General features: G+C 45.7%; 1 non-coding gene across 1 annotated transcript; it reads right to left on the minus strand.

Moving 5' to 3' along the window:
- Positions 1–10,705: 10,705 nt before the first annotated feature.
- Positions 10,706–10,777, minus strand: TRNAE-UUC. Its single transcript has one exon. It is a non-coding gene; the product is annotated as a tRNA-Glu (tRNA).
- Positions 10,778–26,471: the final 15,694 nt, after the last annotated feature.

Consider the following 26,471-nt stretch of genomic DNA (forward strand, 5'->3'; position numbering starts at 1 on the left):
TTAGTCCACTGCTCCTTGAAGCAAGTAAGAATGTAGTGTGAAGACTCTGCTAGTAGTATCCTTACATAAGCTACGCAAAGAGACTGTTCGTTGTGTTGAAAAGAGAGCTGGTAGTTTTGGGGATGCCTCAGCTTTTCTTTCCTACGTCAGGAATAATTCAGATTCATCAGGCCAAAAGGAGATTAGAACAGAGAAGCAGAAGGAAACAAGGTTCTTCAAGGTACCCTTCAGAGAGTGACCAGGTGGATGCTGAGGGCTTCTGCTGTCCTTCAGAGAAGGATCTGTCTGTATTTAGGGGTGAGAGAGGTCACGGATTACGCACAACAGGACGCAAGGGAAGCACGTGATTTCTGGAGACCAATATGAACACTAAGTGTTTCTCGGTTAGAGGAGCGAGGAATATATAGAACATATATAAGTAGGAATATGTATAGAACAAAGCAAACAGGCCAGAGGAAATAACTTTGAGTATGCATCCCTAAACAGAAGGAAAAAACAAAGAACAAAAATAAATAAATAAAGAGAGACACGAGGATAAATACTTGGATGTAAGTCAAGTGTTACCGCAGCACGACAAACTTTACCTAGGACTGGCAAGTGCGTTGAGAATGTGCAGTGAAGAGTGTGAGAACAGACAGTAGGATTTGGCATCCATGATGGGAGCTTTATTTAAGGTGAAAAGAAAGATGGGTTTCCATAAGCCTTAGCAAACCAGAGATGAGAGAAGAGCTTCCATCCAAGTACAAATTCATTAATTTTCCCTATCAAATGTGCTGAGCCAAGACATATCCCCCAACCAGGAAAAAACTATGAGCTGCCATCTCCTGGAGTGTCACTGTACAGTGGTTTAGATGCAAGCAATCACTAAAGCCTGACAAAGGTATATCTGCTGAAGATGAAGGACTGAGTGATCAGAAATCCAATCCTCTTTCTGGCAGCCCAGTGCACTGCAGAGAAACAGATGTGAAAGATGCAGTCTATGGGCCAGGCTCATTCGTGGGTAACGCCACAGAGTTCAATGCATTCCTCAGAAACATCTTTGGCCCAACACGCCTGAGACTAAAGCAGGTTTGGTCTACAGTAACCTTTGGTTCAAACTCTGAATGTGATTGTCTAGAGTGTCTTTGATTAAAACTAAACATGAAGATTATCAGCTTGTAGAGAAGGCAGAAAATAAGGTACCCAATCAGAAAGGACAAGAAAAGGTCACTAGCAACCTATCCTTCACGCTCTGTATACCAACACTTGTTTCTCTGTTACCATCAGGTTGGTTCTTCCCAACTTTGTGTTGCAATATCATAACATACATAACTTCATTCACTGAGATGTTTCAAAAGGAGATTCCAAATGGATGAAGGTGCCTCACTCCTGCGGATGTATTCCTTTGCTTCCTATCCCACAGCACACTGCTTCTGTATCTCCCAAGCACATGCAAAGCTAACTTTGTGCAGCGGACGCCTTGTTTTAAAGAGACACTTTTCTCTTTCTATGCAAAATGACCTAGAAAGGTAACATGAAATCAAGTTTCATTTCCTTTGTAATGCTGACATTTTAGCACATCTAATGAACTCCCAAGCTCAGGCAGAAACCAGTAGCACTGGAGCCTAAGGGCATCCAGCTCTAGACTAGAACGTGCCCATCCAAGAGCACGAGCTCTCCTGGGCCTGTCCCTTGCAAGCACTCCAGGCCCCCACATATCAGGGAATCCAGGCACCAGGCTGCAAGGTGGGAAAGATGAAAGCGATCGCTGGTGTGCAGCTGGAGAGGAGATGCCATTCATTCCTTCCCCTAGGTGCTGCTTCTGCCTTCCTATTCTATGGAGACTATATTGCCTGTGTAAATCTGAAGCCTCTCCTTCCCTAACCACAGACTCGGTGGTCCCAGATTCCCAGGAAAAGGATTTTCAACATGTGGCAAGGCTGGAGTTGAAGGTGGCTAAGCTGTTTATCTTCTTAGTGCTGCAGTAATTTCCCCATTGATTTCTGAACTCCAGAAGAAAGGACGAGGACAGGAGGGAGGAGGGGAAGCAGAGGAAACGATGACTTCATCATTCAACAAGAGTTTGTGAGAAAGGAGGTTATGTTGGGGGACCACCAAACGCGACGCCTTTCATTGCCCCACCTCCCACAATGCCAAGGTGCAGTGTTACCTCTTCTCCCACCCCCCATTTCATCTACCCCCAGCCAAAGTTTTCCCGAGCTCACCATATAATGCAGGTTTTCATGGCATGCCTGCTTATCAGAGCCCTGAAACTATGTGAGACATGCCTGCAGACAATGGGCCTGTCTCTCAGCCACGGAGGGCTCTGAAGGGATCCCTTTCAGCGCTCACAGATTGCTCTGTGTTCCCTTAATTGACAGACCCGGCCAAGTCTGACAGCAGTTGCGTGCAGCTGCTGCTGGCTGCCCTGTCTCAGGTGGGCCACCTTTCAGCAGGGAAATTGTTTCGATTGGCTTTATTGCAGGTAGCTTCTCCCGTTCAGCTGGCAGAATTCTCCTGGATCCTAACGGCTGACAGTTCAAGGCCAAACTTTCCCAGACAGTTCTCTCTTTTCCCCGTTTCAAAAGCCACTACACCTAAGTAAGCTACCTTGAAAACGGCTGGTCCTCAACCACAAGGCACGACTTCACTCAGTCAGAACTGCTAAGAATCTCTTCTTGAACCTCCGAGGTTTGGCCAGGACCTCCAACTAAGATCACAGAGCAAGAACAAGTGCTAACAACAAGTTCTTGAGGTTACTGAATGCTCTGGAGCTGCAGTCACAGTGCCATAGATCATAGAATTGCTCAGGTTGGAAAAGACCTTAAAATCATCGAGTCCAACTGCAACCTAACCATACTAGAAGGGCTGCAGCAGTTGCTCCTAGCAGATGGTAGGGATCCAGCAGAGGCTGGCTATCTCATTCCACTCAGGCTGCTTTCAATCTCAGGTACCGGTGGCGTCATTTATATAGTTATATGTAGTCTCTAATTGTGCAAATGAGCATTTACTCATGGAGGGGGTAAAAAAAAAATAAAAGAGAGAGAGAGAAGAAGAAAAGAAAAAAAAAGAAAATGAAGGTGGGGTTGGGGGGAAGGGGAGAGAAGCGGTTAAGGTAGTATGTGCTCTTCTTGAATTCAGAAGCCTGAATCTCACCATCCTGGCTATTCCTCTACTCTCTGGTGCATTAATAGGCCATAAAGGCCAAGATAGCACATGCTTATATTACAGCTACCAGCACAGCTCCTGGTTCTTTTCAGCATTCGAGATGAGAACTGGATAAGGCTTCCGATTTATCAGGGAAAGTATAAAAAAACATTCCCAGTACTTTTTCACCATTTACTTTTCCAGAGTTTCGTTGATTTTAAGATTATTTTTCCCCTACATCTGCACTCAGCCTTACGCTGCTTTTTATTACAACCCTTCTGCCAGACTTTGCTAAAGAACGTATAGAACCAGTTTCAATTTCTAGGGGTCATTAATAAAGACTATTTTGAGAATCCACTCAGAAATCAGGGAACATTAAACTAAACTTCTGGGGCGCTCAATGAGCTATGCTTCTCACAAGTGATGAGTCAAATGACCTAACCAACCGTTCTTCACTGAGAGGAGGAAAAAAAGAAAATGAAAAGAAAAACATTAGATTAAGTAATTACTAACTCCACCTTTCCCAGAGAGCAGCAGAAAGAAAAAGCTTGCCTCTCCTGCTTCTCGGTGCAGAACAGGCAGAAAGCCATTTTTAGAAAAGCTTCTTTCCTTAAATACAAAGCTTTGGCATCTCAGGGCTGTAAAGCTGGACTCCCATAAGGCACATTCAGATGTAGTTGTTTTGTCCAGATTCATACGCACTGTTACAACTATATAATTTCCCCCGTGTTAAGGCTGTATCTTTTTAGAATGGAAGCAACGCACGTGTAAGAAAACAAAAGCAAAGTAAAGCCGTGCATCCCTTTCATGGAGCTTTTCAAGACTCCATCCTTCCATCTCCATGATCAGACACTTCTCTTGAGCTCTCAAGCTGCTAGAAGTGTGATCCCACTCAAGAGAAGGAAGAACATCAAAGGAAAGCACAGATGCAGTTGCACTAGCCTGCACGCTGGAGAGTAATTTCCCACTTTACCCAGCTACGCCGTTCCAGCTGAAGCCCCTAAAACTAGCCAGCAAGATGAGGACTGAAGGCTCCACCCATCAGGATACAATCCCTGAACGTTGCTGTTGTCCTAGCCGTGTCCAGGTCACAGCCCAAGAACCAAAGCAAAAGGAAAGCTGTTGTGTGACTGAAGTACCGGACTTGAGAAATCTGCCCTCACTTCCAAAAGTGACATACGATGCTCTGAATTTGTTTTCAAACTCCCATATATTTCCTCAAAATGCTCAAGTCACAATTGCTACAGGATTTAGGATTTCTGGTGCCACTTCTTAGCTGTGTAGGGTATTTCAAAACAGTGGCGTTTAGCCTTTTATATAGATATACATAGAGAACAAGAATCTCTAGCAGAAGGCCCACACATTAAAAGATCAGAAATTCAGAGTTTTGCAAAACATCTTTACAAGTTGCCCTGTAACAAAGAAGGGAACAGACTCTTTTGGAGATGGGGCAAGGGGAAATGGTTTCAAACTAAAAGAGAAGATCCAGAGAGAGACTGGATATAAGGAGAAAGTTTTTTGCTGTAAGGGTAGTGAAGTACTGGAACAGATTGCCTGGAGATGTGGTGCATATCCTGACCCTAGAGACATCCACAGTCAGGCTGGGTGGGGCTCTGAGCACCTGATGGAGCTGCAGGTGGCCCCATTCATTGCAGGGCAGTTGGACCAGAAGCTTTTAAGGGTCCCTTCCCCTCAAACAATGCTATGATTCTACCTATCAGCTCTCCTCCAGCTGCAGCATCTGCGCATTTCCCATGTGACATGAGTCAAATCTTCCCTCATTTTCTGGGTGCATCTCTGGATGATGTATTGCTTTTAATTCTTTGTCCTTTTTTTATTTTTATTTTTTAAATTGTTAGTTGGCACTTTCCTTTACCAAACATTATCTGAAGTGGTACTTGAACAGTTGAACAGAAGGGGGTGCAAAGTCACAGGGTTGTTTGGTTTTTTTCCCCACATTGGACTATCTTGTGGGATTTCCTGAAGATGCACAGAAGTTGGATTCATCTGCTCTCTGAAATCTGATCTCCCTTCCAAGGAAAGATCTGTTGCATCTCACTTTTGCATGCTCTGTCAAAGACTCACTGCAGTAAACACCAGATTTTCATTCAGCTGTTAAGCTAGCATGCAACTTAGGAAGAAATCACTATGGCTGGAATCTGCTTGGCTGAAAACAGCGTCAGTGAGACCATGGACAGCAGGAGCAGCTACAGGCTCAATCACAGACAGTAGAAGCACAGGACAAACAGTAGAGGCCTCACACTGAACATCCCTAAATTCAGTGCTGTGCATCCTTGTGCTTTTTTTCCTGGAACAAAAGTGTTTCGCCGGGAAAGTCTCCAAAGCCAAAGAGGAGAGGCCCAGGGGAGGGAAAAGCAAGAGGCCCTGAGGACAAATGATTCTGACTGTATTAGGTGACAGCCAAACAAACAGCTAACACCCATCTCTCTTGACGATACCTAAGCTAAGGAAGCAACCAACCACCAAGGATTTGAAAGGACTTCAAGTGACTGCACTGGGAGCTCACAGATTTTGATCCTCAGCACTCCAGTGAGAGTCTGGTCACCGACATTTCAAGAAGCTGTTGCTCACAGTCTGACACGGGGCTCTGCCAGGCTTTTGGTGCTGCCCAGGTGAGGGCAGGAGATCCAAGGGACAGAGCTCACAGGGCAGAGGCTCTGCAGCTCTCCCAGTCCCTGGGTCAGATCAGGATGGGAGTGCAGAGAATGGCAAGGAAGGGAGATGACCCAAGGCTACCTGCAGCGTCCTCCATGGGGCCATGCACACATACCCAGGGCTCACGAGCAACCCTTGGAGGGCAACATCAGTCACCTCCACCAGAGGGGGAGGCGTGGAATATAACTAGGAAAGCAGCTCAGCTGCAGCAAAGCCACACAAAGTTGGTCTGTTCGGCTGCCTTTGTGGCACTGTTGTATTTATTGAAGGCAGCAGCAGTTTGTTCTGTCCTTTCAGTTACAGTACGGGACCCGATCAGGGTGCAGATGGGACTACAAAGCAGCCCTTGTTGTCAGTAATGTGACTCACATGTCAGGCTCTTATTTGCTGTCAGTGGCTTTATTAAAGTCTACAGTTTCAGACCCTAGACCCTTGCCTATTGTATCCCCTGGCCCCAGAGATTCTCTTAGGGAGCACTCACAATTACCAACTCTCTCACAAGAGCACACAAACACACAGAGCTGGCATAGCAACTGTGCACTCAGGGGTGATGCCCAGGCTAAAGACAAGCTGGGAGCTTTTCATCTTTAGAACTAAAACATGTGCAGAAATGGACAGTAAATTCTGGAGGCAGTTTCTGGAACAGGATCTCTTCCCTTAAGACCAGCTGGTAACACATTCATGTTTGTTTATTCATATATTCTGCAATTATGGACATGCTAACACACTCATACATGTATTCATTGCTATGTTCTCATCCACACCAACATACTCATCCACACTTGTTCACTTGCATGTTTGCACACATGCTTGCATGCTGCTATTGACATACAGGCATCCAGCCACCACACAGTCCACAGCCATGCTGACAAGCCCTGCACACATACCCAGTCACACAGGCAGGTCGTGCACCCCCACCGCTGCGTTCTCACACACACTACATGCAGTTTACAATGGCACGATGTTATAGTCTGTATGTATTTTCAGAGACTCAGCAGGCACTAATGGGCCTGAACATCCACTGGTAAACACAGATGAGAATTCTCATGAAGGCACTCACATTTCCTCATTTACAATTGCTTCCTTAGAACAAAATTCCCATTTCAGACATATGGTTGAAGCTAAAGATGGATCCTGAGCAAATCTTAGCATAAAGGGCTCAGGACCTAAATGCTACATAAAGGACAACTCCTCCAGCACCACCAGAACTGGAGCTGATGAGAGCAGAAGCTTCACCTCCTGAAAAGAAGTTACCTACCACTGCCTCATTTCTTCCCCTTCATAAAAGGGTTCTCTTTCTACCTGCAACTGGAAAGCAGGAGGCTTGCCAACAGCCACGCTGTACTGCACCAAGGCCACACTTTGGATCAGACATCTACAGGAGAAGCCAGGAAACAGGATGTCAAGAACACTAAAAGCTGCTAGAAGAAGAATGAAGATAACTGGGAGATAAACAGGAGCTGTGACAAGAGGAGGATTGGGTGGACATCTGGAGATAGCAGTGGGAATCCCCTAACTGATTTCTGCATTGGACTAGATATGGTCTCACACAAGCTGTTCTTGCCCAAGTGTCTTCACCAACATCCATGAAATAACCACTGCACACACATGTTGTGCACATGTCAGAAAGGTCAGATAAGTCTATACTTATTTTTTGTTCAAGAAAGAGCTTACGCGTATATTTAACACTAATAGCAAATTAACTTCAGCAAGAATAAAGTCCACAATTTCCTCTCAACTAGCAGGAATGCTGTATCTGTATTTGTAGCAGTGTAAGGACAATGTTCTATAACATTTTTAAAATGAGATCATGGCTGGTGGTAAGCACAGAATATCAATTAAAACAATCCAGACATACAATCGTACTACCACATAGTTTCTGTAATAATTTGCAAAGCACTTTGGGATCTTTTCAATGTTCTGCTGTTGCTTTGTGTGACGGTAAACCCCAGTGGACTCGATGAGAAAGAAGCGCCTCCGTGAGCTGAGTGTAATGAAGATGCTTTCACCCACCTCTAGAGGCTCTGGGGATTACAGCCTGAACACCCTACAACCTGTGTTTGAAAACACCTTTGGCTGCTGGATGTTTGCTTGTGTACCACTCTGCCTTTTTGCTACCCATCTCAACAGTTTGATCATATGCTTTTATGTAAGAGCTTGTTAAGATCACTCTGACTCTACTCAGTTCACTTAAGTAGTAGCCTGGCTGCCATTTCAATCCCTCTGCTGTGCAAATTATATTCAGCTCTTACCAAACTGCAACAGGAGCAAAGAAAACAGCATAAGGCAGGGCCTTTAGATGACCTGAGGCACAGTTACAACTAAGCAGCCCACAGAACTACTAAGCTTTATAGCCATTTCTTCCCTGGCCTGGAAACCTTGCCATGCTCTGCTGCCCTGTGACTGCATAGCTGCCCTCCCCAGGCTACCTGCCAGCACAGATCTCTCTTGTAGTAAGTGCCCACTGCTTTTCTTTTACGCAGCAAAATGGAGCTGCTTGTCTTCCCTCTCAAGAACATCCACAGCTGGCTGGACTTCAATATTTTCCATTCTGGGCAAAGAGCTCCACCTCTTATCAGCCTCTCCTCCTACACCCTTCACTAATTGGTGCATCTCTGTATCAACACCCTTACGCCTCCTCCCAGGATGTCCTTTATGAATGAGCAGAGCTCCTTATAAATGCCTGTAGGTTGTTTTTGATGTTCACCATGAAATGTCTACTTGAAAAGTTCTTCAGGATGGCATATTCAAAAAACTTGGTCCCATTTGCTTCCCTGTCTTGTAAAGAGTCTCCTTACTTCCAACAGCATTAGCCAGATGTGCTAAGTATGAGGGCTGTTCCAATAGTAACACCTCCTTTTTTATTATGTTGGTGCAGGATGCTGGAGGGAGTTGTTGGGGGATGGCAGCAGAGGCTGAACCTTCCCACCAATATTCCATCCCATTTTGTTGCTGTGTGATAGATGGCAGCAGAAGGGCAGTCTGACAAAACGGCATCTGAAGCAAAGGTGTGTCACTGAATTCCTCCAAGCAGAAAGAAATGGCACCCATTGACATTCATCAGTGCTTGCTGAATGTTTATGGAGACCAAACAGGGGATGTGAGCACAGTGAGGCAGCGAGCGGTGCATTTCAGAATAGCAACAGTGGGTCACCTCCACTGGTGCAGATGCTCACAAGCACTGCATGCGGGTCTTGCTCATCATTGGCAAAAATGCATGGCTAATGGTGGCAATTATGCTGAAAAATGGTGTTTCATAGTTGAGAATTTGCTCTATCAAGTAGCATTACTGTGCCCTTTGTAGCTGTTGTCATTTCCGTGGAAATAAATAGAAGGCACTACCTTCAGAGAGATACACGTATTATGAATTAAAGATCAGGTCCCACAGATCTGATCCAGCTTAATCGCAAGCCAAACTCTCACCATCAGAGTACATTCCACTGCGTGGTCTAGTCACAACAATCACAAACAAGTTCTTGATCCACAGATGCAGGATGTTTGTATTCTTCTTACACATTCACCTTCACCATGCAATGAGATTACAGTAGCAGTCCACATGTCGGTGTAATTTGCAGCCCCCTGGGGTAACTGCCTAACCTCCTCTGGTGCTGGCTGGGCAACACATGGAAAATCAGCAGCCTGCTGCAGCCTCTGCTGAAAAGTTCATCTTCCAGCTCATGAGTTATAAGATCTGCAACCCCACCCTGGCAGCTGGCAACACATCCACAGCTGCCTTACATAAGAACTGTAGAAATACATGGTATTGAAGCACCTAAAAATGTAACAGCATTTCCCCCAATTCAGGCACATGGCCCAATTCTGGAGAAATTTTCCCCGAAGGGTTTTTATCTACCGACAGAGCCTAGGTCTGAGCTGGCTCCCTCTTCAACTTTCTATCTGTTGGCCCTGCTTGCTAGATAAATAGCTATGCTCATACAGAGAAACCTGCACTAATAAAAACTTAGACAGCCAGAAATCTGCTGCCAACAAGCAAAATATCCTATATTTCACTGCTCTGTCATGGGAGAGTCATATCTCAGTGAACAAACATTCATTCCCAAACAATGTGCTATTGCATAAAATATCTCCAGTACATCCTGGAAAAATGACTGCAAAACAAGGCAATCTGAGCTTCAGATTCTTCTTGCTTTTTCTTCTCCTCCTTCCTCCTCAAACACTTGGGACTATTTGAAGAGGAGTTTAGCTTTTTTTTTTTTCCATGCGGTTACGTTCTTTAACTCTTTCCTCTCTCCAATTAAGTCAAGTGGAACAGTGCTTCAGCCTGCGCTTTTTCCTTTTACTGAGCTCAATCAGTAGAAAATGCATTGGCTTCTCTGGTGCCAGCCATAATCATCTGATCAGGTCATAATCTTCTGCCTCAGACTGCTAGAGCCTTGAAGCAAGAAATCACCTTTTGTTTGTTCTGCATTCCTACGTTGCCCAGCACAGCGATGCCTTCATAGGTAACAGATGCCTTCATAGGTAATGCGCATCCCTGGCATTCTGGCAATGCAAATAATAAACAGTGGTAAGTGAGGCTCGCAGCACTGAAGGTGGTGGGGCCGTTTCCTGATGATGTTAGTGAAGTCAGAAAGAGGTTATTTGTCCAGCAGTCACACTCGCTGGGACTGAGTTCTGTACCTGCAAGCTCCTGATGCACAAGGAGGCCTCCCCCCAGATAAACCTCAGTAACACAGAACGGATGGGCTGGAAGGTCCCTTAAAGACCCCCTCAGTTCCGAACCCCCTGCAGGGCTGCCCACCCAGCAGATCAGGCAGTGCAGGGTCTCATGCACCCCCAGCTCCTGAGCTCACCTCTCCGCGTAAGGAATTTCCCCCCAACATCTAACCTACATCTCCCCTCCTTCAGTTTAAAACCCCTTCCCCCTTGAAAAGGGAAACCTTTCCCATACCGGGAGTCGAACCCGGGCCGCCTGGGTGAAAACCAGGAATCCTAACCACTAGACCATATGGGAAGCACTGACAGGATAAAATGAATACTGGAAAACAATTCAGCTTCTGGGTTGCTGAGTACCAAGACACCACTTCTATCAAACAAGTAGTAAAGCAACGTCCTTGTGGAATTTTTTATAGCTCAGGGCAAGCAAAGGTGTAAGCTGCAGTGCAAACATGAAGACAGTCCTCCTAAAATTCCTTTTCTGATTTATACCAAATATAGAATTCTCTGCTCGCTCACTAAAACTGTCACGTATTCCTCATGCAAACTCTTAAGCAAATTCCACCTTGCAGGTCAGCACGAGCTCTATTTCTTAAGAATAGCTTATCAGTATCTTCTGATACTGCTACAGTGCTTCTGTACAGTAACTTCTGACAGTTACACGACTGCATTTGTCCTCACAACTCTGCATGACTGCACGTATGCTCTGAGACCCTGCAGTACAACAAGTACTACTGTGGCACCAACTGATCATTGTTATCTCATGGATAACATTTCAAGAAGGTGGCTTCCTATTAAGGATGCAGCCCTATAGAAGGCTTCAGCACTTGGAGAGCATGGCTCGTCCTGCTGATCTCAAAGCAAACCAATTCCAGGTCAGTGAGTCCTTCTCACTCCAGATGGGCACGCACCAGGTCTTGGGGCTTACAGAAGAATGAGGAAGCAAAGAAAGGAAGACAAATGTGTCTCGATAAAGCAGGTTTTACTATTCCGTCACTTTCAAAAGTCATGTTTGTGAGAGCACGGAGCTATGGCATGTGTCACTGAAGTATTTCAAAAGAAAAAAAATCCACAATCATATGAATAGAGCCACTTGGTATACAAGAGAAGAGGAGGACTGTTCCATGGCTAGGATTAGGAAAGGACAGGCACTGCTTACGTGTACCTGCCTCAGCCCCTTTCTGAGGCCCTGCAGAGCTCAAGAGTGCAGCAGAGACAAACACCCAGGCTCCCTGGAGCTAACCCTCACCTCCCTCTTCTCCCAGCTTGCATATGCATTCAGCATATACATATATATATATTGTGGGCAGCATTAGGAAGGTTGATTCTAGCTCCTGTAGTTATATGTGTATTGCAAATACCAAGACAGGCATTGATCTTGGATACATTAGAATTAATATTCAAAACAGCATTACTGGACTTTCCATGATTTAGTTTTTCTAGTTGGAGTAAAGAATAAAAACATCAAATCTTCTTCCAGTTCCAAACATAACTCCACCAAGAAACATGTTTCCCATCCACAAATGCTAATAGAAAATGTTCCCCACTGCTCCCCTGAAACTGTTATGCAGATGAAACATGTTTCCTGCCAATAACGACAAGTTACCTGCAGTTAAAACAGCAGCTAATCAGCTTTACTCACCATTAATGTGAAATGAACACGATGCTAAGACTACAAACAACCATGATGGTTGTTGGCTGCACCAAGAGAGTGGTCCTTACCACGTTCTCCACGCACAGCAAAAGGACAAGCCTTTGAGGACTGCTTTGCTACAGGAAGGCGTTGCTGGTTTTAACTGATGGAAGATGCACAGTACCAGGCTGGAAAAGTTATCTGCAACCTCCGTTTTCTCTCCAACTCAACACACACGTCCCCTTACTTCACCTTCAGTAACATCATCTACCCATGGGTTGGCCCTGCACAGAACAGGCAGTGACCAGCAGCGTCTCCCACTCACACCTCTGTGCTTATTGAAAATAAAGCGCTCCCCAAATACGTACGAGCAAACTACCATCCAGCCCAGTTCCCTCACTGGCATGTAAGTTACAAATATTGCGTACATCAGGCGGCACTTTGTCAAGACAGACAACACTTACAGTCATACAGTAGGAATCCGCCATAAATCTACAGCTTTACCTTAATTCCGACATCTCAAGTTCCCTGCTGCAGCAGTTCACCTCACAGATGCAATCAGTACCACTGGAACAATTCATGATCATGGCAGTTAGTGCCAGCATACTTGATGTCAAATTAAAAACATCAAAAGACTTGCCATCACTGCTTCCACATCCACACACCACAACTCCCACCACATTCCCAAGATGCTATTCCTACTTGCTAACTCGCTCTCCAGCCAGCAGAAAGCTACACAAGCCCGCAGAGCACTCACAGATAGAGGCAACGGAACACACTGCTTGTACAAAGGTTTGGACATCTACTCAGCAAGGCTCTGTGTGCATTACAGTACAACAGCATAAGAATTCTTCAGCTCACACAGAAAGGAAGTATTAGACTCTTTTCTACCATGAAACTATATGTGTAGCCAGACAGTCAGCACTCGATCAGCTGGTATAAAGCTGCATGGTTCCCTTTGAACTCAAAGAAATTACCTCATTTGTACAGCTCTCAAGGGCGAAGATCACTGTAAGTATCTGGAACACTGAATTTTCAGCTCTTTGTAGCCAAACCACCAAACACAGTCAACCACAACACTCAGCTCAGGTTAGGTAGGACCTTATCCCACGTGCAAGGCTCTCCTTTGGCAATGCAGACACAGAACTCTGGTGTCAGCAGACTCAAATATCTTCTTAATTTTAAAGCTAGAGGAAATATTTGAACTGTAGAGAATGCTGGGATTTTTGTTAGGAGCAGGATTTAAAGAGATATGGATACAGCAAAGGATATTTACTGAATTTTGCAAGAGAAAATACAGTTAGCACAGCTGGAATGGGGCTGTCTGGTCGCAACAAAAATAGAGGGTATAACAATGGCATGTTTGGGATTTGAGCTAAAATTAGGATCTGAAAAGCCATACTTATTACTGCCCTCTGCCAAACGTAAAGGAAAGCCAAGCTCTGATACCAAGAGATGAAAACATCAGATCCTGGGTAGCAAACCTAAAATTCAAAGTAGGGTAGGGTTGAGGACAGAGACTGGAACAGAGATTAGATATGCTAGGCATGAAAGCTGCTTGAAAAGTAATGCCTTCTATTTTGTTCTGCTGGCCCAGAACATCAAAGTCAGACGGTGGTGCTACGGCAGTAGAGATTGAACCCTCTCACCAATATTCCATTCTATTGGCACGTGACATAGGGACAGTCTAACAAAATGGGTTCTGACACAGAAGTGAATATGAAGCAAAGATGTATCACTGAATTTCTCCGTGCTGAAAAAAAAAATGGCATCCATTGACATCCATCAGTGCTTGCTGAACATTTACAGAGACCAAGCAGTGGATGTGAGCACAGGTAGATGGTGGATGCTGTGTTTCAGCAGTGCTGACAGCGGGTCACTCTCACTGGGGCAGATATTTACAAGGACAGCATGCAGGTCTTGCTCACCACTGGTGAAAATGCATTGCTAATAATGAATAATAATAATATTGATGATGATATAATAATGAATTATAATGAAATATGAATATGAAACATGAATATGAAATAATAATGAAAAATGTTATTTCGGAGCTCAGAATTTGCTCTATCAAATGGTGTTATTGTGCTCTTTGTATCTGTTGTAGTTTCCATGGAAATAAATAGGAGGCACAGCATTCAGAGCAGCCCTGGTAATTGTGTAAATGAAGACTCACAAATCTGGATGAAAGTTGGTGTACTGCAGTCAAATATTTATTCCTAATTTTCCACTGGTGCCTGGGCAGAGGTCAAGGCAGGGTTAGTATGACAATTAGGCTCCAGCTTAGCATTCCAGAAATGAGGTTCCACTAAACAATTTTTGTTGCTTGTTTCTGCAACCTGCCCAGGAATAAGCAGACTGAAATGTACAATATTTAATTGTCAGACAGAATGGGGTTACTGAGCCATGATCAACGCTGGAGCTGGAACTGCATCATTACTTGAGGTAAGATAAGTGGTAAAATCAGTATCAGCATATTTAAACATCTTCTGATTAACTTCTGGACATAACTGAATTCCTAGGCCATCGTCCGTGCCAGGAATAAAGTTAGGACTAGAACTAAGATTCAGCATGCAGTTTCGTGCACTCAAGTTTACTGGTAAATTGCATGCAGGCTGCAGCAGGATTGCAGCCTGCCCCAGGGGATTCGAGTTTTTCCTACCTAATGTTCAGAGACAACAGTTCCTTCAGCCATAAATGACACTGAGGAGCTCACAGCTAGGGCAACAGTGTCCTACCACCACTGCTGAACTCTCACAGGCCCTCAGTGATAAGACAACAGATTGACAGTCAAACATTTGGTGTTTGATTTCTGGGCTGTACTACACCCCTGTGTTGCAGTGATCAGTAAGGCTGGTTATAGCTTGGCTTGGCATCAGGATGGGAGAGCTTTGTGCTTAGTTTTACCTGGTCCTTAAAGAAAAAACTAAGGCAGAAGGCTGGAACGCACAGTGCTCAGCTATAACAAAGCTAGGGCTACGTGGGCTTTGAGCAGTTCTGGGCTTAGAGATGGCACTAGGTTTTGGATCCTGGGTCGAACGTCACGCAAAGGCAGGTTTATTGCTACGTTATTCTAGATCTATGGATAGCTAAAGAGCTGGGATCAGTAAATTCACACACCTTATCCTTAATTTCAGACACAACTAGATTCACACACTGCAACTGAAGTCAAACAAAGCCTGGTGTTAGGAGTGAGTTAGGAGAAAGAGGCTTAGCAGAGAATGCTGTCAACCCCATAAAGATAAAGCGAGAACCATCAACAGCAGATCCAAGTGTGCTCTACCGAATGGTCAGGCAGCTGCTGCTCTCTCTCTCTCAGGCACTGCTCATAGAACCACAGAATGGTTTGGGTTGGAAAAGACCTCGAAGATCATCTAGTTCCACCATCTAGCCTCTGTTGCCTGGGAAGGCTTCAGTACAGGGCTTCAGACACAAAGTGCACAAAACAAGCCTTGTGATAAGAGTCACAGTCACGTTCTGCATCAGCACGCTCAGACTGAAGAAGCAAAAATGAGTGGCAACACCACCCGATTTGAATCTGTGCTTAACTTCAAGCCAAGCATGCCATGAACAGCACTATGATGGTGATCACAAGGATTACTGTTCAGGATAGTATGCCCCATGGTGCACGGGGAATTGCTAAATTCTGCCTCATCTGCAGAGGTAATTTCACAGTCAAATGTGGAAATCTGCCTTCAAAGAAAAAAAATTAAAATAGAACAACGGCCCTTTCCTGTCCCTAGTGCAGATATGGGGCTCTTGCCAATCATTCTCCATTTCCCAGAATTTCTACCATTTTCTTTGGAAATACATTTGTGAATATTAATTTAATCTCTGCCTTAAGAATCACAGAAGCACTCTTCTAAGCACTCTCTCCTTCAGTGTACAGCTGTTGCCTTTCACAGTCGGCGAAGGTTTCACACATCTCACTGTGATGAGACGTTAGAAGACAGATCTATGCAGGAATCAATAGCAGTCTGGCTTACTGCTAGTTTACACCTTGTTTCCTCGTTGAGATATATCTCATTTTTACCTGGCATCCTAAGCTTTGTTAGGTTTGGAGGGAGGTGTTTCTTCCTCAGCAACTTACAAGCAACATAGCACGTAATGCGCTTACGAGTTAGCGTAGAGTTTGAGTCTAAGCAGAGAGCAGACAGGCACCCATCCATCCCTCCCTCCTTCCCTCCCTTCCTCCCTCCGGCTGAGACACCCGCTCGGCGGTACCGTGCGGCACGGAGCCCGGCGCGCCCTCCCCCGGGCTCTCTCCCTCCCCCGGGTCGTTCCCTTCCCCGGGGTCGCTCCCTCGGACCGGCTGCAGAGCTGCGGCCCGGCCCTGCGCTCCGCCAAAAGGCGGCCTGCGGCGCCCCCTGGCGGCCCTGTGCCGTGCGGAAAGCCCCCGGCCGAAGGGGACGCGGAGCTCCGCGCTGCTCGCGGCCCCCACCTCGTTCTCAGGGTGCTAAAAGAGCAGGTTTGCATGCAAAAACCCACCCGGCCCCATTTCAGCAGATGCACGTTCATTTCTATTCCTTTTCATTCTTCACAGAACATGTTATAATCTTTGATCATCATTTGTTTAAATTGTATAAGTAATCTGCCCGGTTTTAATAGGATTTTTCTATGAATCTGCAACAAACCATGAAATGTGATATTTTCACCATGACCGACCCAGGAAATTAGTCAACTTTGTCCTTGATTTACATGGGGCCTGGCCAACTCCTCCTGCAGCACAGAGGCAGGAGCTCACAGCCCGCTCCCTCCGCTTTTCTATTCTCTGTTTCCTTCCCCTCTCCAAGCAGTTGCGCATACAGCAGACGCCCAGCCTTACAAGCCATAAGCAGACCCTGAATTCAGCAATGTCACGGTCCTTCCGACTTCTGCAGAAGCCCAAATCGACGCGTGAGGCCCCAGAACAGACTGGAGCAAAGCTCCAAATACACATCATGTTTAACAATAATAGTAAACATTTGGGAGATCGTATTTTCAGTTTCCTTCTGATCCTTTTGAAGGCAATGGAAAGATTTCTTGGAGTTCTACACAGCACACACATGAACCCTTAAAATAAAACTAAGATTCTTATGCAACAATTCTTTCTACATTATAGGAAAAAAAGCCACTGTGATCAGAGTTGAAGACATTGAGCTATTTCTGGGGCAGAAACAAATCAGAGCCATTTGAGCCGGCTCTCCTACCCATCCTTCGTGCGAGCATTTTGCTTTGTTTTAAATAACATCTATTTTCTTTCCTCACCTTTACAGAAATCACTTCATAAGGATTTGAGTCTGTGGGCTTGATTTTTTCACTTAGTTGTTGATGAGAGCATGCACATGTGAGCTTTGGACAGAAAGTGAAGCTGGAAGGCAGTGACTAGGCACTGGAACCGAGATACAAAAATGCCTGCCACAGCCCTTTGTTGGGTGACGTGTCCTTCAGCCCAGGCCCTGTGCTCAGTGCTTCCCACGGTGGTGGGCTCCCTGTCGTGCCTTGCTGCTCTGCAGGAAGTCACGGCTGCAAGGAGAAAGGTGTACTTCCATATGCCCAGATCTCATAAGACTCTACAAAACCATGCAGATGCTGCAACTTGGGCAAACACAGCAGCACAGCCTGCAGGAGCTCGCTGCTGGTTAAACAAGGAGAAAGGAAAGCGCCCATCTCCTGCCCTGGGCAGCCCCGGGACGGCACAGCCGTGGAGACACGTGGACACACTGCCACCTATGCTCAGCAGCGCTGTGCCTCTGCGATCCCGCCCAGCAGGCACCAGTGTGAGCATGACACCACGCCCTGATACAAAACATGCAGATACCATAGCGTACAAAACATACTGCTATTGAATTCAAAGCTTTTTTCCCCTCATCCCATAAAAGCGCGGTCCCTGCGCACACGTAAATACTCAGCATTCGCTATGGGGTCCCCCAGTGCCATCAGGATGTTGCATTCCCACGAGAAGCTAGTAGCACTCAGGAAGCCATGGTTCCAAGCCATCATCATTGTTAAACCACCTTCTGACCTTATCTAACCACCTCCCCAGCTATTTCAAGTTAAAAACTCTTGCAGACAGAGGCTGCCCATCACTGCACGAGCATTTGCTATGTGGCAGGGTAGGGACCAGACATCAGCTGGCTCCTGGCCTGTTCCTCTTCTCCCTGCAGCAATGCTGCATTTTGGCGCACCCAGCAAAGCCATTGTATTTCCCATCATCGAACTGCCCAAGAAGAATTGGTACCCCTTCCTTCCCACACTCAGCCCCAGCATCTCTGGGCAGCCAGACTGTGTGCCCTGGAGGCATTTACACCCAACTTCCTAATCGAGGCTGCCCGGCCTCCCTTCCCCCATGTCCCCAGTAACCAACCCTCTCCCCAGCCTGCAAACAGCCCCTAAGGTTAGGTTTTATATTTCTTATCCACTGGCCTCTCCACTCCCACCAAGTCAAACTTCAACCAAACAAAAAAGAAAACAGAGAGAGAGAAAGAAAGAAAGAAAGGCCCCGAGAGGCTCCCGGTTGTTCCAATCAGGTCACTGTTTCCATACCAATTAGGACAGATGCAAAGCACATTATTAAAAATAGGTCTGCAGACCCATCTATGTTGATTATTGTCCTCTGTTTCCGTCCCCAGCCAACTCCGTTAATTAATAAAGAAACTGCCAGGGAAGGAGGGGGAGAAAGGGTGGCAGGGATTCCCCTGACTGGAGCCTCCTGTTCAGAGAGTTCAAGAGAGAAATTGGACACTTGAGCCCCTCTGCCATTTTCCATTGTGTGTGTTTTTCCTAATGAACGGTTTAGTGATGCAGGGCTGGAAGTCAGCTTTCCCCCACCCCCACTAACTACCATCCATCATTAAGTGACCCAGTAAGAGGCATTGAGTACTTAACCCTCTCTAGAAGAAGTCAGATTGTTGTGGGGCTGGCTTTTCCTCTCCAACCATCCCTTCGCTCCCCGCCACTTTGCCTTTCTCTAAAGCCATCTCAGCACTTTCTGGAGGAGATTGCTCTTCCTTAGAGGAGCCCTAAGAAAAGGCAGCAGGAGCGACCCGGAGCCAGCCTTTGTACAGGAGAGGCAGCACTCATGGTGGAAAACCAGGGACGACGTCCTGGCTTTGTTGAGACCAGTGGAGGCAGGATTTTCATCCCAACTGTCAAACTATCAGCCTCAGAGGGCAAAGAAGTCGATGGGGAGATGGCCCTATAGGCTGTGTGAGGGACTGTGCTGATCAATATACATGCTGGTAATTTGCAAGAGGAGAAAGAATACAGTCAGTAAAAGTCAAAGAGGGCTGAGAGAAGCACAAGTGATAGATAATACTTGCAACAGAGAGAACGCTTGTCTCCTAATTCTGCTAGCCCTGCAGGACTCTTCTCCAGCCAAAACTAATTTATCTTCATAATCCTTCCTCAAAACGCAGGACGATGTTATTAGTCCCGTTTTGACAGTGGGGAAACTGAGTCAAGGACAAACCAGCCTGACCAAATTATTAAATGAGTCAGACAGAGCTAAAATTGGAACTACGCAGTCCAAGGTTTCTCAGCCGGTGCCTTTGCTTTAAAGCAGAAGTTAGGGGGAGGCAGAGAGGTTAAATGAACCATTATCATAATTAGACTTGATGAAAGCAAATCTGGGGTTGGGCCCAAGATGGCAGATCACGTTTACCTTGGATGAATGTGTGTCAGTGAGTCTCTAAAAATTATCTAAGTATTAAAATACCCTCATGAGCTCTGAATCTGTGAGGTGTGAGTTCCAGATGTAATTCAGAGTGCAGGTTCCTGTAAGATCTTGGTCCTGTCACTTAATCTCTAATGACCTCTAAAGACTCTCTCACTCTCTGAAGCAAGGGCTGTTGTGCCCGTGTGTGTTGTGAACTATTTTTGTAGGGACTGTTTTTTTTACAAACACACACACTTATAGTACTTACATAATATTGGGATCTGCTGATACTTTGGGCATAAGAACAGCTGCAAATGGCAGCTACCTCTGCATCTGTGAGATGGCAGACAGAACTCATTCACAAACACGAGCAGAAGAAGGAAAGCATAAGCAGAACACCCACCTGCAGATGCCAGCAAGGCTGTTCATCTGCAGACTGACTGCAGTCTCTAACTAAATACCAAGCTACCGTCACACAGACTGTTCTTTTGTTAGGCCAAAGGGTTTTTTCCTATTCCTGAGCCACTCCTTACCACCCCACGTTTTATTTTTCACAAGGGTTCCAACGCACCACATTACAAGCACTCCCTTCATCCGTTCAGAAAATCCACATCGGGCTTCAAAAACACACACAAAAAGAAGTTTGGATTAAAAGGAGGGTGCTTTGGTTCTTTCCAGCCTCATCATTTTTAGGACATTTCTCACCTGGCAAATTGAGTTGCGGGAGACATCAGACAGCGGATTCAACACTATGGTGCAATAACATGCCTTCCTGTACTGAGGACTGAGCTTCTGCTGTAGTATCAGCCTTACTGTCATGGATGAAGGACACCATGAACAGAGAATCTCTGAGCCTAATATCCTCCTTCCAGTAAGGATCACTAGATGTCGGATGCCAATAATCAACAGCCAGCATTGCTACATTTCAAATTCATCAAAACAGCCCTGATGACGAGAAATAAGGTACTTGGAAATTGAGAGCATCTGCACGATGCTATATTTGTGAGAAGAGATGGGAGAAAGCAAGTGTTGCAGTGAGACACGCGCTGGAAGTGAATTTCACTTGTGTATCAAGAGACTTCTCAGTATACAGATGATAAACTGCAGTCAACCACCCAGTCACAGAAACAAAAGCTGCAGGAGGTCTGTACATGCAAGCAGTCTTTTGATCCTACTGTACTAGGAACATTGTATTCTCAATCAATTTGGAGTACCAAATGCATGCAAGGCCAGGTACTACATCTTCACTAACTACATTGGACATGTGCCAGCTTGGCCTGCACACCTGTGACTGAACAAAGGATATCTAGAAATTGGAATTAGAAATAGGACCTGTATTTTTCATGGGTCAAGTCCAGAGGAGAAAAAAGTCTGCAACACAGCCAGGGGCCACAGAAACACGGACTATTCTCTGTCCCACCTGAAACACATCCTAGGATCTGGCAAGTGCCTTTTACATTTGGATCCGGCTCCAGGGAGTAAAGAATGTTTCTCATTCCCTCCCTGATGGCTCTGCTCCATCCACGGGTTGCTGAGTTTGCCACTGGGCCAAAGTTCCCAGAGCACCCTTTTCCTTTTCCTCCTTCCCACAAGTAAAGCCATTGCCCCCTGAGCCACCCAGCGAGTAATTTTCTTGCTAGCTCTCTGCAAGGAGCAGAACTATGGAAGGAACACTTCTTCACTGGGAAAACTTTGCACTTTGTGCTATTTTTTTTCTTGGAGCTGAGATCCAAAGCACCCAAAATCTCACCAGGAAGTAAGTCAATGGGAAACCCCACCATCTGCAAAAATGCCATCACCCTGCCTCACATTTATCTCGTGAAGCTGATTCCAGAGGCACTTCACTTCTGAAGCACTTTTAGGCCCCAGCACAATTTACGCAAGGCACGCTCTGCTCTACAGCTAAGCAAACATTGTTTTGTTTTCTTTAGCCTTTGAGAGCTCTTGCCTCCAGAATCCCCCAAGGGGAAACGAGCAGAGCCTCTTGTGTCGGTTGAGTGCTCACATGAGAGCCTGGTAAAGCAAGTGGTCCCTCTTGGCTCATATACAGAGGAAACGCAACCCGTGATGCAGCACAAGATGCAGAGTTTATCCGGTATCTGAACCTGCTCACTGTCTGTTTGTTCCCCCCTCCTTCTTTGCCAGTATGCAAGCAAATCTCTGACCTGATTGGAACAAACCCTTCAGCAGATGTTCCCCTGGCTTCCACTGTGGGGCATGTTGGTGGCTCCTTGCTGGAGAGCCCTTAGATCAGGCTGAGAGCCTCCATGTGAGTCTAATGCAGGCAGGAGGGCCCTTCACCTGCAGAGAGCCCAGCCATCCTCCAGCTGCTAAGCAAATATTAGCAGAGTGACAGAAAACCAGTCCTCCACAAACACATACTACTGTGAGATTTGTCAGCAAAACTCTATGCTAGCAAAAGCACAGTAGTGCTGAGGGTTAGAGAGGCAATATTAATAAAGAAAGGGTAAGAGAACACAAGGAAAGAACAATGGTATTACCAAGAGGCACGTCAGTGCTGAAGGGGAAAGAGTAGGCTTAAACAGAGACCCAGTTACTCTGAATGTGTCTCTTCTCTGCCAGCAACCTGCAACCCAGCCACTAAAGAAATGTTAACTATAGGAACAACTAGCAACAGAGAGCTAAAAATAAATCAATAAAGAAAGCCATAACAAGTAGAGACCATCCAGACTCCACCCAAGGTAAGGCCTGGCTAGTGCTGCATTCCTGAACTAGAACAAGAAAAGCCAGAGCAGAAGCAAACCCAATCCAAAGAACCCATTAGCATCAAACACAACAACAGAGCGTGTCAGCCAACTCTGTGCGCCCATGAGTGGCGTTCAACGAGACAGGCAGATGCGGACAGGCCATCGTTCCCAAGCCTCTCCTCGCTCATCACATGGAGGAAGGCAAAATGATCGGCGTCTATCAGCTGCTGTACAGCACGTGAGTACCTGGCTGTGCCAAGTTTTCTCCTCTGAGTTTGCCTTCCCCTCAACCCGGTAACTTCTACAGCCTTTGGCCTACAACACAAGTGCAGAGCTTTCTTCTATGGAATATTTGATTATTCACTAAAAATACAGAAGATTTTCAACAGAAGTGACTTAGGAAGACTTAACCACCCAGCACGGTTTTGAGTCCTGTACTCACAACCGAGGGAAAGCAGACCTCAGCAGGGAGGCATCCACAGGTATGAACCATAGGAGGAGACAGGCATCTCTCTCCACGCACAGGGGAAGCACCCAGCTGCCAAACCACATCCCACCCCGCTCCTCAGCTCACACAGATCCCCACCCCATGTGCTGCTTCCTTGTATGTATATCCATATTTAATTCGGACGTCTGAAGTGCACTGCAAACATGTTGCCTGAAAACTAAGCAAGGTCTAAGCTCTTTTGTGTATTCTGATCCTAAACTTAGTTCCATTTTCCCATTTCTGAAATGGGAATAGCAGCAAATAAAGATAATAAAGTGCTCAGGTACTGCTATAACACAACATAAATCAGTAACCAAACCACCAAGTTTGAGGAAAAGAAAATTAAAATCCCTATAAAAGCAGTCAGTGGAAAGATATTTCCTAATTCTTCAACCACACCACAACCCTGGCAGTTTATTGTCAAATATGTTACACCCTCCCCAGCACTGCCTCCACCATACGCAAAGAACCACAGTTTCCTACACTACTGTAACAAAATTTCAGTGATAGCACAAAATAGATGGGAAGCCAGAGGTTTTATTGAGCAAAGTATAATGGCATTGACTCATGACTCATTTTAGTACTCTATTCCAAACAAGCCTCTGAAGGCAGCTGCTTTCCTAAAATATATTATTTTGCCCCATGTTTGCATCTTTTCTCTGCTACTGCCAAAAACACCTGCACCACCCAAAGAGAATTAGCTCCAGTAAGCATCATCATCACTAACACTTACATTAAAGGAAATGTGCTTTTCCCTTGCTCCATGCATTGTATCTTTTCCTTCAGAATTTTCCCTATGTTCCTGTTCTTCCACAAGCACTCACCTCTCCTGACACCATGCCAGAAGACACGAGGCTCAGCTATGTACTGCCTACACAGCAAAGCCCCAAAACTACTCTGAGGCCTCATCCTACTGCTCCCCACCATCATCTTCCCCTCCAACCCCAGCAAATCTGGTGACATAACAGCTGGAACACGCTCTAAATCTTCACTAATTATCCCCACAGACTTCAGCGTCCTCCAAAAGCATTTGGAGGATCTTCCTAATTACCAGCCAGACAATGGGGAGTGGAGCTGGGTCTCAGGGATCCTCCAGACTGCCAGTGCTGGCCATGCATGTGTCTGGCCTCTGGGGCCAACTGCTCCACATGGAAGACCTCCATTCCATCTCCACCTAGCTCCTTCCCTGCCCCCCGCCATCACCACCCCCAGCATGTGGATTTTATGAATGAAACTTTCTGACAGTTATGAGGTTGGCAGAGGCCTATTCAGCAAGCCAGGGAATGTGTGAACATCAGGCTTCATTAGAGACTTCTCCCAGTCAGCTGATAGCTCATTAACTTAAAGTGGCCTCTTGTTTTAAAACCTCAGAGACCAGGAGGTGGGGTGTAGGGGGGGGGGGGGGGATGGTCCGCATTGTTCTCCTTGCTTCTCTTCCCCCTTTGCCCCCTGTGAGATTAGGCGCCCTCGGAGGGGAAAGAGAGAGGCTAAAACAACTTTAATTAGTTATTTTCAAAGATTTTCTCCCCCTTTCTTCCTTTTTTTGTGTGTGTGTGGAGCAGGGGGGGTCTCTCAGCTGGGTTTTTCTGCATGGAGGAGCTCACGTCATTATGCTTAAATCCAGCTCCTCCATCCTTTGTCTCCAGGCCAACAATAGAAGAGGGCTTGTAAAAAGCCCCTTCCAAAACTCCTGGAGACTGACTGAAAAGGAAGACAGGGTGAGGACTCCTCTCTTTTCCCCTCTCAGGCACAAAAGTGACAGTTTGGTGCCTATGCCAACAGCTTTCCTGTGTTAGAAGGTAGCACTGGCGTAAGTACGAGAGAGTGTTTATTCCTAAACTGCTGCTCTGTCAGATGGAACACACAGTCCAGACTTGCACCACAAAGTGTCTGGCAACTGTTCTCCACGTGGGTTTAAGGTCAGATTGGAGTTCTGGATGCTGAAGTCATTCTTAGGCCTTTAACCCACGTCCTGCTCCTCCTCTGTCCTTTAAACTGACAGTGAAATAAAAGCAGAAGAAGGACAATGTTTCCTTCATGGCCCTGCTTCAGAAGAACTTGAAACAAGGAACCACCATTTTGTCATCCTCAGCACACAGGCTGCATCTAGCAGATCTACTTCATAAAGGTAACTGACCTGCAAAGCACAGTTCCTCGAGTTAAGTGGATTTGAGCAGAACAGAGAAGAAAGGTGCCATAAGATGCCCAGAACAGTCACCTAGAGCAGTTGCTACAGTGTCAACTTCCAACTTCTCTTATTGCTTTTCTTTCAGTACTGTAATGAAATATTCCATGTCATGAATTATCATCAGGTCCATTCATAAAGCAGATGTGCCTCTGAAGAGCTTATCAGTTGAAGTTTTAGAGAACGCATGAACTCAGGTTTGAGGCACTGGGGTGTAGAAAAATCAGTCATGAATTGTGATATAACTCATTTATGCACTTCGTAAAACACATTTAGCAATACTTACTTTGCCTGTTTTTTAATCAAGAATCCCCAAGCATTTAGAATAGCAAACTGATAGCTCTCCAACTTCAGCTCTGTATGTCTGTGCTGGAGTGCAAGAATGATGAGGTGGGAATTACAGTTTCAGAGGATACCAAGGAGTGGACGCAGATAGCTTCATCTATCAGTTTCAAAGTCTATAATTTGGTCTACATGATTTTCAGGGCAAAGATTTCTACTGCAGATTTAAGTATTTGGCCTCCAATCCAGTCAGCTTTCTTACAGGAAACTAAAATCTAATACAAGTTCCCAGAAACAAGGACCACCACTCCCCTGGCAACCTCTGCAGAAACAGGGCAAAAACTCACTCCCTTTCAAGTTGGTGGCACCAGGCCATCACCTTTCTGGGGAAACAGAGGGTGCAGGATTTCAATCCTGCTGTTTAAGCACCTACAAGCCAAGCAGCATGGTTTGAAGCACTTTGTGTTGTGCTCCTGGCAGCTCTCATAAGTAAGACTAGCGGGCTCACTGCTTTGCAGTCCTCCAAACAGAAGCCTTGTTGCATTCAGCAGAATCAGCAAAGCAGTGCTTGGTGCCAGAGCCCAGGTCAGCAGTGAACTGGTGTCCCTGACTGGAAGCAGCAGGCACCATTCGGCAGGACTGTAAAACAGAGGTTCTTGCAACATCTTTGGCAAGGGTTGTAAGAATGATTACTCGTCTCCTGTGCTGTATCCCTTCCGTCCTCTTTTCCCTGTCCTAATTTTCCTCCCTTCCCCTTCCCCCCAGTTTGTGGGAGACTTTCAAAGTTAAAAACCTTCAGAGGCTCATCCTAGAAGCATCTGCATTTCATAAGTAGTAAACATGATTCTTACTAATCAGAGTGGAATAACGTTCTTTATGTCATCAGTTGTCTAATGAGTCTGGAATCCTTGAATTAAATAAACTCTGCAAGTATTACTTTTTATTGTGCTTTCATTAAAGCAAAGAAGTTTCTTCCCTTGCTGACTGCAAGGGTTTTTAAACAGATTCACTTATGTTTGTGGGAATTGTTAATTCTCTGCCTTCTGTATTAAAAACAGAAC

Source organism: Centrocercus urophasianus, unplaced genomic scaffold (genome assembly GCF_019232065.1).
Source record: "Centrocercus urophasianus isolate 14NV4802_14NV808 unplaced genomic scaffold, USGS_Curo_1.0 seq_17, whole genome shotgun sequence".
NCBI classification, from domain to species: Eukaryota; Metazoa; Chordata; class Aves; order Galliformes; family Phasianidae; genus Centrocercus; species Centrocercus urophasianus.